At 41.4% G+C, this 15,768-nt stretch overlaps 1 protein-coding gene across 9 annotated transcripts in view; it reads right to left on the bottom strand.

Moving 5' to 3' along the window:
* The window catches only part of LOC137503388 (pyruvate dehydrogenase E1 component subunit alpha, mitochondrial-like), a 128,178-nt gene that overhangs the window by 83,977 nt on the left and 28,433 nt on the right, over positions 1-15,768 (bottom strand). The window lies entirely within an intron of this gene.

Genomic DNA, 15,768 nt, shown 5'->3' with positions numbered 1-15,768 from the left:
TTAGCCTTCGCTTTCGCATGGTGACAATGATTTTTTCGGTGTATTTATAGAGGTCATCATTTTTTCTATTCCTCCACTCCCCATCAGCATTTTTCTGTGGTCCTAAAATTTTCCTGAAGATTCTCCTCTCCTTTTTTCCGAGATCTTGAAGCTCACCCTTTTTATTTATTGTCGGGCTCTCTGAAGCGTAGAGACCCTCTGGCTTTACCACTGAGCTGTAGTGTCAAAGTTTCGCCTTGTTAGATATTGCTCTTTTGTTGTATCTGTTCCGGGTTAACCTGTAAGCCAATTCTAGTTTTCTAATTCTTGCCCTAATTGCCTCTTTATCCAATCCATTAGGTTCTATCCATTCCCCTAGATATTTAAATTTCTCAGTTCTTTTTACAGTCCCATGCTTCACTTCTAAGTGTCTCCCCCCTTGATGTCCATATTCCATGTATTCCGTCTTCTCATATGACACCGAGACCCGTTTTCTCAGCGATCTCATGTAGAGTATTCAGCATAATTTGGGCATTTTCTCAATAGTACTTTAGAGAGTATCTTACATGTTAGAATGTACCTCCATATTACCCTTTCAAACAAATTTCCTAACTTATACATACCACTGTGGTTTAAGCTAAGGCCATCTGAGCGTAAATCCGTATCTCGTACCCACCCATTAGGATCTAGAAATCTCACTCCCAGTTTCCCATATACTCTCTCCATAGTCTCATTTATATCCCCAATCACCCTCCAGTCAGCATCCCTCCTACACAGTATTCCACTGACAACAATCTCCGCTTCTTTAAACTGCACCCGTGCTGCATTTACCAGATCCCACACATCCCCGACTATGTTGGTACTTATACCAGCTTGCCTTACGTGGTTGGTACCAATGTGAAACACTACCACCTTCTCCTTCCCCTCCTCCTTCTCTTCTACTTTCCTCAACATCTGCCTCAACCTAATTGCTGGATAACACTCTACCCTGGTTCCCTTTCCTCCACACACTTTCCCCACATGTCTAACGATGGAATCGCCCATGACCAGAGCCTCAACCCCACCCACCTCATTTGATCCCCTCCCCTCCTGGCAAGCCCTATCTTTCCTGATAGCTGCAGAGGCTACTTCCTCCTCCCTTTTCTCCCTCCCATGACCCTGTTCCACCTGTCTTTTCCTATCCTCTACTCTACATTTGCCTTTCCTACCTTTTCCCTTCCTCTTACTTCCACACATCTCAGCAACAGTTCCCTGTACCTCATCCTCCCTGTTGTTCTACCTGGAGTACTCCCTGTGGGTGGGGGACGCAGACGAAGAATACACCCACGGTATCCTCTGCCTGTCGTAAGAGGCAACTAAAAGGGGCAACCAAGGGATGATCAAATTAGAACCATGAAACTACTTGTTATTAGTACCACCACACGAGGAACACCATGGGTCACCTTTACTTGCTGGGTATCAAATAGGTTTGCGATTAGTAGCAAACGAAGGCTCAACGGCTTTTACAGTACCTGTGATTAGTAGCACTATATGAGCGACACCATGGGATGAAGGAACCCATGGTTCTTGTTTGCCTATGATTAGTACCCCTATATGAGGAACATCACGGGATAGTACGAGTCCCTGTGGTTAGTACACTTAGGTGATGAACACCATATGTTTGCATTGCCTGTCAAGAGCGCCGCAATGTGCGAAACACATTAGGTCTGTAATACATGTGCGAATTTCATTATCTTTAAGTAGTACCATTATGTGTGGAATACCGCGGGTCTACGCTACTCTTGATTAGTACCACAACATGGCAAATACCATGGTTCTACTTTTCTAGTGACAAATACCATTATGAGGGGCCGATGACCTGGATTTTGGACCTGTTTCTACAACGAACATATTCTAATCGATTCAACATCGTACTATAGAACCAGTTCCTTGGTCCGTACTACTATTTTGTGCCAGCTTCTGTGCATGTGAGGCACTATGGGTCTGATCTACTGATCGTTTTAAATTCATATCAATCCATCCATTCCTTCTTCGTCCTCGCGCTTTGAATTCTGGTCAGTGGAGGATTTTAGACTTTTAATCTGTCATTTCATTTCGTACCATTAGGGGCCGATGACCTCAATGTTAGACCCCTTTAAACAACAAACGTCCATCAATCAATCAACCTACCTGGAGTGACTCATACCAATTTCTCCTAGACACCTGTCCTGAATTTTGATCCTGAATAGAGCCCCTTAGCCTGCATTCTCCTTCCCCTAGAACATTAGACCACCTGTCTTCTACAATTCCCCCCTTTCCTTCCCATCCCTCTTTTACACTTACTGTAACCTGTACATTGTTTGAGGGAGGCCTACCTCCTTCCTGTCTTTGAGAATCCTAATTATCTCTCTCAAACTCTCCAACTCCTCCTTCATACCCCTCAATGCCTCGCCACACCCACAGTTTCTACACTTGCAGTCCTTAGCCATTCTTTAAAAAAATGAAAATTAAAAAAATAACTTGTTATGCCTTGACAATGATGAAATAGAAGAGTTTTTAGTTGATAGTGACTCAGATAATGACTTTCTGAACAATGAGAGTGACTGTGCAGATGCGGACAATGACATTAGTGAGGAAGACTGTGAAAAGTTGACCTCCACGAGTAAAACTGAAAGAAAAAGATTATTTTTTTGATTGCTGGACAGTTTACTCCAATACTTTGCACTTTAGGTGTTGTGTACAATATATTATGTGATTATTCTCCGGAAATAGACGTCTTTCTGTGTTTGTTCAGTTCTGCACTGGTCTAGGTTATTGTGGAGGATACCAATGAATATTACAAGAAAGTCTTAACAGTTTACCCAATTTCTTCGGAAGTGGAGTGATCCGAATGGTGGTGTTTTTTGCACATACACTGCTCATGACAAGACTGAAAAAAATGTGTCAACCATGTGATGTAGGGTTGTGTGTTGTACCTTACACGGAACAATACCACAGTAATGTCCATTTGTACACTTTGATCATTGTATATTTGTGCTTAATTTCAATGTATTATCTTGAAATGTCAGTTAAATAACCAATAAAGCTATTTTTCCAATAAGAGCATATTCTTGGAAAAAGGCAGCACAGAGGGAGTACGTATAAATAAAAGGCTTAGCGTTGAAAGGATTAAATAGGAAGTGTTCCAAGTGTTGAGGTCACATGTAAAAAGAATTGCAATATATTAAATGAAATAACAATATACTGTACTTGTGTTCTAAACTTATTTAATGATCATAACGTCAGGAATTAATAAATGTACATTTACACACAATACAACAATAATTTTTTTTTAAACAGTCAGCCACTGCGAGTTTGATCTGCAACAAAGAAACTGAAAATTACTGACATGCAATTACAAGATTTAAGAATACAGCACTACTGACACCTTCATTTTCTTAAGTATTTCAGTACAGCAGGTTGTTTATTCCAAAGCCTTCACTCAATCTGATTCAGATTGTTGACGAGGAGTACGCCCTGACAACATCCCATCCCTCCACTGCTGCTGTAAAAGTAGGAGATGCTGGCTCCTTTTCCTCCTCAATGTTTTGCTCTTGTTCGTCTAAGCACAGATCTTCAACATTTGCCTTCGGTGTCGAGGTCAGTATTCATCACCAATGTCTCAATGTCTAGCACAGTGGTGTCGTCTACATTGCGGGCATTGAAAATGGCACCAAAACCTGCACGGCTGGAACAGTTTTATTACTGCGTTGGGTGTAACCAGCAAAAAAGATGTGCAGGGCCTAGAGTGCATTGAATTTCATTTCTTTTGAGGATAGTTCTCTCACAGCCTTGTGTTTATCCTATTATGTGTTCTTTTCAATGAACCCATCTTCCTATACATGGCTCAAGTTTTACTGAGTAAACAATATGGGTTGCAGACGACTGGTGCAATCACTTCAACGTTCTGCAAAAACAATGCACCTGTGGTATGAGCTGAGCACTTGTCTACCACCAACGCTAATCCTCCTTCCCACCGATGCCATCTTAATGTCCAAGAATCATTAAAATTTCCGATGTCATCCAGGCCCTTTTATTGAAGTCATATGTGCATGGAATTGTACGTTTTTGAAGCACAAAGGATTCGTGAATTTTCCACCTGCTCATTGTTTAAAAAGGCCCAACATCTAAGTTACAGGCTCAATTTCCCAAGAACAAGAACAAGCCTTTATTCCTAATATTTTTGGACATTGAGAAAGCATACGATAGTGTACCAAGGGAAAGAATTTGGCAATGCATGAAAGAACTTCAAGTGCGAGACAGCCTCATAGACAAAGTGAAAATGTTGTATAGTGGGAACAGAAGCTGTATTAAAGTAGAATGTGGTTTGTCGGACTGGTTTGAAACAAAGAGAGGAGTGCAGCAGGGCAGCTCATTGTCACCACTTCTATTTATTATTGTAATGGATGTAGTAATGAAATCTATTAAAAGGAAAGAACATGGAGATATCAAAGCCTTCACATTTGCAGATGATGTTGCGATCTGGAGTGACTCAGAAGATGATTTGGGAGAGAGAATACAAAGCTGGAATGAGGAGTTTAAGAAATATGGTTTAAACATCAGCAAGACCAAGACGGTGGTGATGAAAGTGTATGGGAAAGGAGCAGAACCAATAGTCATGTTAAATGAACCAACTGGACAGCGTTCCAGTTTTCAAATACTTGGGTAGCGTTATAGCAAATGACAACCTAGCAAAACATGAGGTGAACAATCGAATCAATAAGGCAACACAATTCTACCACCAGGTAAGACACCTGCTGTGGGATGAGCAAATACCCATGAAAACAAAAATGGCATTGTACAAGTCCTATTATACACCAATTCTTACATACAGTCTTGAAACCACAACACTGACCAATACAGATAATTCCAAACTTCAGGCAGCTGAAATGAAATTCCTACGCACTATGATCCAGAAAACCAGGAAAGACAAGATTAGGAATGAGAAAATTAGAGAAGAAGTAGGAATAGACAATTCTCTCCTAAATAAGATTCAGATATCAAGACTGAAGTGGTTTGGTCACATGAAGAGGATGCCAGTAAACAGAACTGCAAGGAAGGAATTTGACAGAAAGGTAGAAGCAAGATGACCTGTGGGAAGGCCACGAAGAAAATGGATAGATTTAGTTAAGAGTGATGTAATACTGAGAGGTCATGACTGGGACAAGTTGGTGGAGGAAGAATGTTACAAGGACAGGATGAGATGGAGGAGGCTCATATACCACACCCGGGAAACTGGAGATGGTTTAGGGTGATGATGATGATTGTGAGGAACTTTTCATTCCCATCAGAGTTCACACACACACACACACACACACACACACACACACACACACACACACACACACACACACACACACACACACACACACACAACCTTTTGTTGCCCTGACATTTTTTCTCCATGGACAAAATACATTCTTCATGGAAGAAAATGACTGTAAAACACTCCTATCTCAGCTTTGGTTCATAGCCCTAGCAAAGACAAGAACTCCACAGTGTCATCCAATACTTCAGCATTCTCGACACACATACTCTGATACGAGCGACTATGCCACCAACGGTTGAACCATCCATTGAATGAACTTAAGTCTTACAGACCTATTCTACAGAAAATTTCTTGAGCTTCCTGATGTAAAATGTTTCCAGCAATAGGAGCATTTTAAACTCCTTTCCTCTCAAATCATTGTATCAAATTGTTTCAAGTTCATCAAAAGGCAAAACATGAATATTTGTCAGCTTCTTCACTAGAGAACCACACAGCACTTCTGCAGCCAGAATACTGTCGCCCTGCTTCAGAACGTCGATAGGACTGAACAAGCCAAGTCATACTTTTTCCCCTATGTCAGACAGAAATCTGTGGGCTCTTCTCCAGTCTGAATTACAGTTAATTTCTTTCATTTGGCAGCCATAATTATGTATGAACTGAGATATCGATTGGTCATGCCTTTAGAAGTGGATAAGTCACTGTTTTAAAAATAGTTGAACATTAATCACTAAAACATAGTGATGGGCAACGCTCTCGCTCGAGACTGATCCTCCTGAAGTGCAAGCTGTGCGACGTACCAGTAACTATGGCTGTAAACTTGATAGTATATCATGGGCAGTTATTGCGCGAAATAACGTTCATATGAAAACGTGTGAGCCAATACATTTTTCAAAAGCCTGGAAAAGTACTGCATGTTTAACTATGAACCCCTTAATACCATTAACAAAAGTGAAAACAGAATGTCAGTATCTTAAACTGTTCACGATTTATTTGGGGTGGACATCTTAGCTGAATAATCCTGCATAATTTGTGAATAACTGTAGATATGATGAACACCTACTCTGGATACTAGAGGCGTGCATTATTCGAACTTGAGACGGGGAAGATGTACTTTGCTACACATGCAACCCCCATTACACGAGTGGAACGTGTAATCTAAAACGCCCGACTTTGCTCCAATTCTTTCAGCAAGATGTGATTGATAACCCTCTTGAGACCGATTCTCGTGTGCTGTGAGATGTCCCAGTTACTACGAGTGTAAGCTTGATAGTTATCATCAGCAGTTCTCATACAGAAACATGTGTGATGACAAATTTTGTCAAAAGCCTAGGAAAGCACTGCATGTTGAAGTATGAGCTCCTTAATAGCATTAACGAAAGTGAAGACAGAATGCCAGTATCTTAAACTGTTCACGAGTTATTTCAGGTGGACTTCTTAGCTGAATTACCCGTATAATTGGTTAATAACTGTTACTAGGATGTAAACCTACCAGGGTGCCTCGCAATCTTTGTCGGCAGGGTAGCTTCCTGTGATGCAGGCCGGGCCAGAGGTGTTCTGTGACTATTCCTCTTCATTTAAAGTATGTGTTTGGAAGTGTCAGATCATCCCAGAAGTATTTCTGCCGACGTATTTTACTTCTTTTGAATAAATAACACAGCGGGCTGTGCTATGTAGCATCTCTTCAAAATAACCGACATCCATGACTTACGTTGCATTTCGGACATCGTCTTCAAGTTGTCGCGTACAACTAGACACAATTACATATTGCAGTCATATACCGAAGCACCTAATTATTAACAAATACATCGCAAATGGAAAATATCCTGGTGGCAATGGTCACTTATAGTAGTGAAATAATAACCAGCATACTGATGTGGGAAAGTTTTCCTTCGTAAACAGGACCATAAGGGATTGGAATAAATTACCTGCAGCAGTATTTGATAGATTCTCTTCCGGTATCATATTGTTTAAGATGATAATGGGACAGTGTCTCATAGTGCATTGGCACTGCCGGTGGATACAATTAGCCTACGCAGTGGCCTCCACGGTATGCACTAGCCAGCGTCTTGGTAGGTGTGCTAGGTACCAACTGATGAGCCCAGCCTAGCACACGAGGGCGAAACGCTGGCAACCAGGAATGAGTTAGCTGGAAAATTTATAATGTCCAATAACAGACCATTTATATTGGTATTATAAATTTACTCATTCAGGACAAATATTTCAGATTCCCTATGGGAATCAACACCTATATCATCTGATGGCCAAGCAGGCATCAATTTTTAGTTATGAGACAAAGTCTCTTAGTGCATTGGCACTGCCGGTGGCTCCAGTTAGCCTACGCAGTGGCCTCCACGGTATGCACTAGCCAGCGTATTGGTAGGTGTGCTAGGTACCAACTGATGAGCCCACCCTAGCACACGAGGGCGAAACGCTGGCAACCAAGAATGAGTTAGCTGGAAAATTTATAATGTCCAATAACGGACCATTTATATTGGTATTATAAATTTACTCATTCAGGACAAATATTTCAGATTCCCTATGGGAATCAACATCTATATCATCTGATGGCCAAGCAGGCATCAATTTTTAGTTATGAGACAAAGTCTCTTAGTGCATTGACACTGCCGGTGGCTCCAGTTAGCCTACGCAGTGGCCTCCACGGTATGCACTAGCCAGCGTATTGGTAGGTGTGCTAGGTACCAACTGATGAGCTCACCCTAGCACACGAGGGCGAAACGCTGGCAACCAAGAATAAGTTAGCTGGAAAATTTATAATGTCCAATAACGGACCATTTATATTGGTATTATAAATTTACTCATTCAGGACAAATATTTCAGATTCCCTATGGGAATCAACATCTATATCATCTGATGGCCAAGCAGGCATCAATTTTTAGTTATGAGACAAAGTCTCTTAGTGCATTGGCACTGCCGGTGGCTCCAGTTAGCCTACGCAGTGGCCTCCACGGTATGCACTAGCCAGCGTATTGGTAGGTGTGCTAGGTACCAACTGATGAGCCCACCCTAGCACACGAGGGCGAAACGCTGGCAACCAAGAATGAGTTAGCTGGAAAATTTATAATGTCCAATAACGGACCATTTATATTGGTATTATAAATTTACTCATTCAGGACAAATATTTCAGATTCCCTATGGGAATCAACATCTATATCATCTGATGGCCAAGCAGGCATCAATTTTTAGTTATGAGACAAAGTCTCTTAGTGCATTGGCACTGCCGGTGGCTCCAGTTAGCCTACGCAGTGGCCTCCACGGTATGCACTAGCCAGCGTATTGGTAGGTGTGCTAGGTACCAACTGATGAGCCCACCCTAGCACACGAGGGCGAAACGCTGGCAACCAAGAATAAGTTAGCTGGAAAATTTATAATGTCCAATAACGGACCATTTATATTGGTATTATAAATTTACTCATTCAGGACAAATATTTCAGATTCCCTATGGGAATCAACATCTATATCATCTGATGGCCAAGCAGGCATCAATTTTTAGTTATGAGACAAAGTCTCTTAGTGCATTGGCACTGCCGGTGGCTCCAGTTAGCCTACGCAGTGGCCTCCACGGTATGCACTAGCCAGCGTATTGGTAGGTGTGCTAGGTACCAACTGATGAGCCCACCCTAGCACACGAGGGCGAAACGCTGGTAACCAAGAATGAGTTAGCTGGAAAATTTATAATGTCCAATAACGGACCATTTATATTGGTATTATAAATTTACTCATTCAGGACAAATATTTCAGATTCCCTATGGGAATCAACATCTATATCATCTGATGGCCAAGCAGGCATCAATTTTTAGTTATGAGACAAAGTCTCTTAGTGCATTGGCACTGCCGGTGGCTCCAGGTAGCCTACGCAGTGGCCTCCACGGTATGCACTAGCCAGCGTATTGGTAGGTGTGCTAGGTACCAACTGATGAGCCCACCCTAGCACACGAGGGCGAAACGCTGGCAACCAAGAATGAGTTAGCTGGAAAATTTATAATGTCCAATAACGGACCATTTATATTGGTATTATTAATACTCCATAACATTTTAAGGAATTATTTCCTTCATCACCAAAATATCGGCAAATAAAAGCACTGGTTATAATATGATATTGAATGTGGGATCTGATAACGATAACCTGTCGAAAGAATTGGAGCAAACTCAAGCATTTTAGACTACACATTTCACTCATGCGTAATGGTGGTTGCATAGACAGCAGGGTGCATCTTGCCTCGTCTCGAGTTCGAATAATGCACGCCTCTATTATCCAGGTCGGTGTACCTACAGTAGCCGTCAGTTTCTGTACTTATCATACCACTGCATACGCCAGAATGTGTAACCTTTATATGTATGTTATACTGCGTCAAAATTGACTTGGATAGAAATCAGAGAAATGAACATCCTAGTCGCTTGTTCACACGTATTTACGAAATGGATTAGGTCCGTGGTTGGCTATTCGCATACTCGGCATGAACAACAAACAACTATCTGTAGGCCTACGACACGCTGCTCGTCGCACAACGCTCTCGAGATCTCTCAAAATTTCTCGCGAGAAATAGTGCCTGCGCTAGTCTCGAGAAATCGTCTCAGACTGCCCATCACTACTAAAACAGGCCTTTGGACAGTGAAGTTCAAAAGCACATTAAAAATAGTCCAAATGTCGATAAAAATAAGTGTCCTTGGAATAAATCTAGGCGAGGTGACATGCAAGTAAAACAATTTATTTAACAATCAGCTATTGCATCATTTTTAAATTACTGGAAAACAGGGGAACTCCTTTTTAATTCGAGACAGAGGTTAGTCCAGCAAAGCGTGAAGTAATGATGTAAGAAAATGGTGTAGAAAACTTGAAGATCAAGTGAATACTTATAGGACTTCTCCTGCTCATTCCGCTGTATGGGTGCGTTGGAACGGCCAAGTTTTCTACGCCATTTTCTTACATCATTACTTCAACGTTTTTGCAAGACTGACCTCTGTCTCAAATCTGAGAGGAGTTTTCCTGTTCTTCAATAACTTTCAAAACTGATACAATACCTGATTGTTGAAGGAATTGTTATACTTAGATGTGACCTCGTATAGATTTATTTATTCAAAGACACTTGGTTTTTGATGATGCTTGTTATTTGAAGGGACATAACATCTAAGGTCATCGGCCCCTCCACTTGGTTTTTAGTGACATTTGAATGATTTTCAATGCCCTTCTTCAACTTCACACTCCAAAGGCCTGTTTTAGTGACTGCTATTTTTAAATCAAATATTCATTCAATTGGATCCGAACAATAGACTTACAGAGTTCTTTGACGTTTTTCCATTAAGTGCATGCTTTTTTCTTTGAATTTTTTGGCCAATTTTACTGTATATTATTAAACAATGGATTCCTTGTTAATTTATCTTCAGCAACTGAGGATGTCCCTCACACAGGAATGAAACATGTACTGTAAATTTTTATATATATTTTCTGAATACTGTTTGTATTGAAAAGGTGGATGGCCAATACGAATCAAAAATGAAATTTATTTCTTGAAAATAATAGGGGAAGAGGAAGATCAATTTCATGAATGCTTAGTGTTTTATTGTACAACTCAATTAAAATTTTGAGCATGAAAAAGATGCTGATACAGATTTAGCTTGTAATTGACCTTTGCTTGCCTGTCAGCTGCCTTTTCCACGTTGCCATGTCGTGCATTCTCTGTAGAAGTCAATGCTGGAACTTTCTTCTAGCTACTCCACGTATTTCAATCCTGCTTGAATCCTTTATCGTGTTATTTTGGAGCCACTTTCATCAACTCTGTTTCTTTCTTCACCATTGTCAACAATGTTTTCATCAGTTTCATCTCCACACCCGTGAATTTATTTTCGCAAAGTTATGATTGGCGCGGCGAAGATGGCGGTGGTGGTGATTATGGTTTTAAAATGAAGTGGACGGCGAAGAAGTCCCAAGTCAAGGAATTAAGAGTCGAGGGGGTTTATTCTGAGTATTGAACTGGGGCGATCGGATCAAAGGCAAGCATTCTATCCATTTCACCACAAAGCCAGACATGAATTTGCTAAATCTCAGGCTACCATCTCGACTGATCAGGTGTTGATTGACAGTAGCAGAGGCCAGAGCAGTAGCCAAGGACAGTAGCTAATAGTGCTAACTGTTATGCTACAGAGGCATTGTTTTTCTCTAATACTGTTTTAAGAGGAAATACTACTGGACAACCATCCTCTTATGGGTCACCAGAAGAGGTGAAGAATGCAGGTGAGACAAGGGCCATGGAAATGAAATACTCCCTAGGCCTCGGGGTTGGAAGTTGTACGAGGAAGATCAAAGTGAGGAACCTGAATCAAGTCGGTGGTAATGCCAAACTCAGCAAGGGGCCCTGCGGACACCAACCCAGGCCGTCTCTTTAGGCAGTTTTCCATAAACCTTGATGTGGTCAATCATTCAGGAAACCTCTGGTTATATCACTGTCCTACGTTCCTCAGGAAAACCCCCAGTTGTGCGTGTTAATGTAAGTGAGCTCTGGAATCTTCCTATACCAAGGACAGTTGATACCGTCCAGTGTCTCCAAGTCTCGTCCACGTATACAGCTGTCGTTTGTGGTGTTTGAATCAAGTATTGGCAAGGACTAAATTATGACCAGTGCAGAATTCAACCAGCCGACTTCCTCTTTCGTTCCTTTTTCCCAATCCGAATTCTCCTACTGTATTACCTTCTCTTCCTTGGCCTACCACTGCATTCCAGTCTCCCATCACAGATTCTCGTCACCTCCTACATACTGTATATAATCTTCTATCTCTTCATATATTCTTTCGACTTCCTCGTCATCTGCTGAGCTAGTAGGCATATAGACCTGCACTATTGTGGTGGGCATAGGTTTGGTGTCTTATGATATTTCTCTGTAATGTGCAGCACCAAGTTGTTGAATGCGTCCTTAGTTGTTTTTCCGTAGAGTTCCAGCCACATCACTATGACATGGTAATTTGCCTCACTGAAAAATGAAATAACATCGTGAATGCTGCTGACCTCCATTCTGCTGTTTCAAATGGCTGCTCTAGTCATATGGACAAAGATAATGAGAATCCACAGACATAGCACTCCCATTCCTCGATGCTAGCCCTGGACCTCAAGAAATTAACATAAGACAGCACCAGCAGCGGAATACGACATAAAGGAGTACTGTCAACAAGCTTTATGTATTTCTCTAATAATGACGGTATTTCTTAATTTACCACAGATTTTGCACTTCATTTAAGTAAAAGCAATTATTATGTTCCATTCGTGACATATTTTACAGTGATATTTTGTAGATAGCAATGCGCGATGTAACCAGTTTGGTCTCTTTTTTTCTGCAATTTTTCTTTTCAGTGGCCCCTTTAACACTTCACAACAGTAATCAGCAGTAACAGTACGCTGCTTTTCATTGCATAATCGTACACAATACCCTGCTTACGAAAAAAGACAAGGTGCATGACTTTCCCTGCATTTAGGCCATTTTGGGCTTTGGACTGGAAGGATGCTTCCATTGGGCACTTTGCTGTTTTGTCTCTGGGCCATAATGATGGAACCAGGACTCGTCACATCTGATAACGCAGTCCAAAAAATATGGTTCCAACCGAAGTCTCCCTTTCCATTCTTGACATGCCATCACACGGTGAGCCTTCTGTTCATAATTCATTACACGTGGAACCACTTCACCGAAACTTTCCTATGCCCTAGAACATTGCATATAATGTCTTCAGCTGATCCATACGAGATGTTTATCATTCCAGCAATCTGTTCAACGGTTAAACGGCGGTCTTCCCGCAACATGACATCAATTGTGTTCACAGTGATGTCAGTTTTTGAAGTTCAGGGTCTTCTGGGGTGTGGAGCATCCTCAAGATCAGTTTTACCCTCCCTAACCCTACACTGCATGAATTATATTTTGTTTATATTGATGAAGAAAATTTGAAGATTTAATGTTCAACTTACGTTCATTGTTTTAGATATACAGGTAAACCCCGTTATACGCGGATTCGTTATCCGCGATTTCGGTTTGAAGTCTATTGCTGCCATCTGTTTACAGTACGTGGAAGCTGTAATGCCTTAAGGTGGCACGTATGCCGAACTCTAACGTATCGTGCACTGCGCTGTGCACCAAGGTAATGCGGCAAGCATATATCAACGCGCATCTTCTGTCGTGTTCGTCGAGACGTGAATTGTCAGTTCCAGTCAGAAGAGGTGTGAAGTTGCACTTGACAGATTTCGTATTTAAAACGCCGGATAAAAGGAAAGAAAGTGTGCCAGTCGAAGGAAAGAAGTGTGTATCAAAGTCGTATTCGTTAGAAACAAAGTTAGAATTACTGGATCGCTATGAGAAAGGCGAGCGTATTGTTGACATTCAGCGTGCTTTGGGACTTAGTGAATCCAATGTGAGAACTATTCGTGACAATGCGGAATCAGTTCAAAAAATTGCTTAAGTGTGACTGGAGTGACCAATTCTCGCTCGGAAGCGATGGAAAGAATGGTCTGGATTGAGCATCACAACCAACAACGCATGTCTCTCTCTGGAGCTGCTATTCAAGCGAAAGCCAAGAGCTTGTATGTGGAGTTTAGTTTATTATTGTGTTTTTCAGTGTTAAATTTTTAAGTGTATAAAGTTTGTATTAAAATGTGTTTCAGAAACATGATAATTGTTATTTTTTAAAAAATGCTAAGAATCTCTGCTATTTTAAATGTAATATGTGAGTAAACTGAAAACTAACTCTATATTTTACACATAAAATGACCCTCGATTTACGCGAATTCGGTATGCGCAGCAATTCTGCGGAACGTAACAATCGCACATAACGAGGTCTACCTGTACCTAAGATTCTTAACTGGGGCTAACAGCTTAACACTCGTATATGATATGGTTTCCCATAATGGGGTGAGGACTCACGTATAATAAACTGTGGTTGGTACACGTGGATGTTGACGGGGTGGAAGGAGTACCTTTGGTTGTAGGGCTGTTTTGTCATCTGTTATGTTAAAAAAAAGGCATCACTGGTATGTGTGTTTGAATGACTGTACAGTTGAAGGTACTACCTCTGTTCACAATCTGCATCCTTTTATACAGCTGAAAAGTTATATGTTGCCTGACAGCAACAGTATGCAGTGGATGGTTAAAATGTTTGTGTCTTCCCCATGGCTTCCTCTCTGTAAAGCTTGCTGCAACATTTCCATTGTTTGTGTTGGAGTTTTGTCCATGAGAACACAAAATCTAAATGAAGCTCGCTGCTGCAACTTGAGATCCATGTTGGGCACAGCGAACACTGCCTCCTTCCTCCGCTGCTCCCTTGCGAGTGATCTGCTTTGCACTGTATCATTCAAGGTCAGACCTTTCCAGCAAACTCCACCGTGGGATTATTGAAAAAAAAAAAAAACATTCCGATTATTTTCTGGCACCCCTTTGTATACAGGATGTAACAAAATACGTGGGAAAGCTCTGGGGATTCGACAGAGGACCTGACAACAAGCAGAACATGCCCTGTAAACATATGGTTTATTTGCTTTCGTTTTGTGTTACAGGCACTGTTTGTGGTGTACATAACACAGACCACTTCACTATGCAAGTTGGTCATTTGTGTTGATAAGGTGTAATTTACTACTTACAGTTCTCTACAGAAGGTGTAATGCCGCATCATTGACTGTCTCACTCGTTGCCATATTCCAGGCCCCTGTCGTATCTGCTGACACCCTTGCTCTATTCGCTGAAGCAGCATTTCCACGTTATGAATAGATGTGACATACATAATGGCCTTCAAATGACCCCATAAGTAGAAGTGTAATGGATTGAGATCGGGAGAACGAGCAGACCATAGTGTCGGTCCCAGACGCCCTATCCATTTATTTGGGAATTGCTGAAGTAAAATCGCTCTAGCAGCAAGAGGAAAATGAGGCGGCACACAATCATGCATGAACCACATGCGTTGAATTAAATCCAGTGGAACATCTTCAAACAAACCACGTAAATTATATGTTAAAAAGGCGCAGTATGGTGATCCTGTCAAGTGAAAGGACCAGTTAATGTTGTCGCCCATTATTCCAGCCCAAACTTTAATACTGAACTGTTGCTGAAATCTGGTTTGCACAACTTCTCTGGGATTTTCATATGCCCAGACATGCATATTGTGAAAGTTCTGCACTCCATTTCTGGTAAACTTCGCTTCATCGGTACTGAGAGGAGTGAGCGAGCGAGTTTCTAAGAAGATTCATGGAGTTGGGCCGTAGATACTCCTGCGGAAAATCAATCATGTCTTTTTTTTCTTATTTAAAATTTTCTTTACTTCACATCGACACAGATAGGTGTTATGTCGATGACGGGACAGGAAATGGCTAAAAGTGGGAAGAAAGCAACCATGGCCTTAATTAACCTACAGCCCACAGCATTTGCCTGGTGTGAAAATGGGAAACCATCTTCAAGGCTGCTGACAGTGGGGTTTGAACCCACTATCTCCCGAATGCAAGCTGATAGCTACGTTATGCA

The sequence above is a fragment of the Anabrus simplex genome, chromosome X (assembly GCF_040414725.1).
Source record: "Anabrus simplex isolate iqAnaSimp1 chromosome X, ASM4041472v1, whole genome shotgun sequence".
NCBI lineage: Eukaryota > Metazoa > Arthropoda > Insecta > Orthoptera > Tettigoniidae > Anabrus > Anabrus simplex.
Note: the sequence above shows the minus strand (reverse complement) of the source record. Positions and strands in the feature narration are given on the sequence as shown.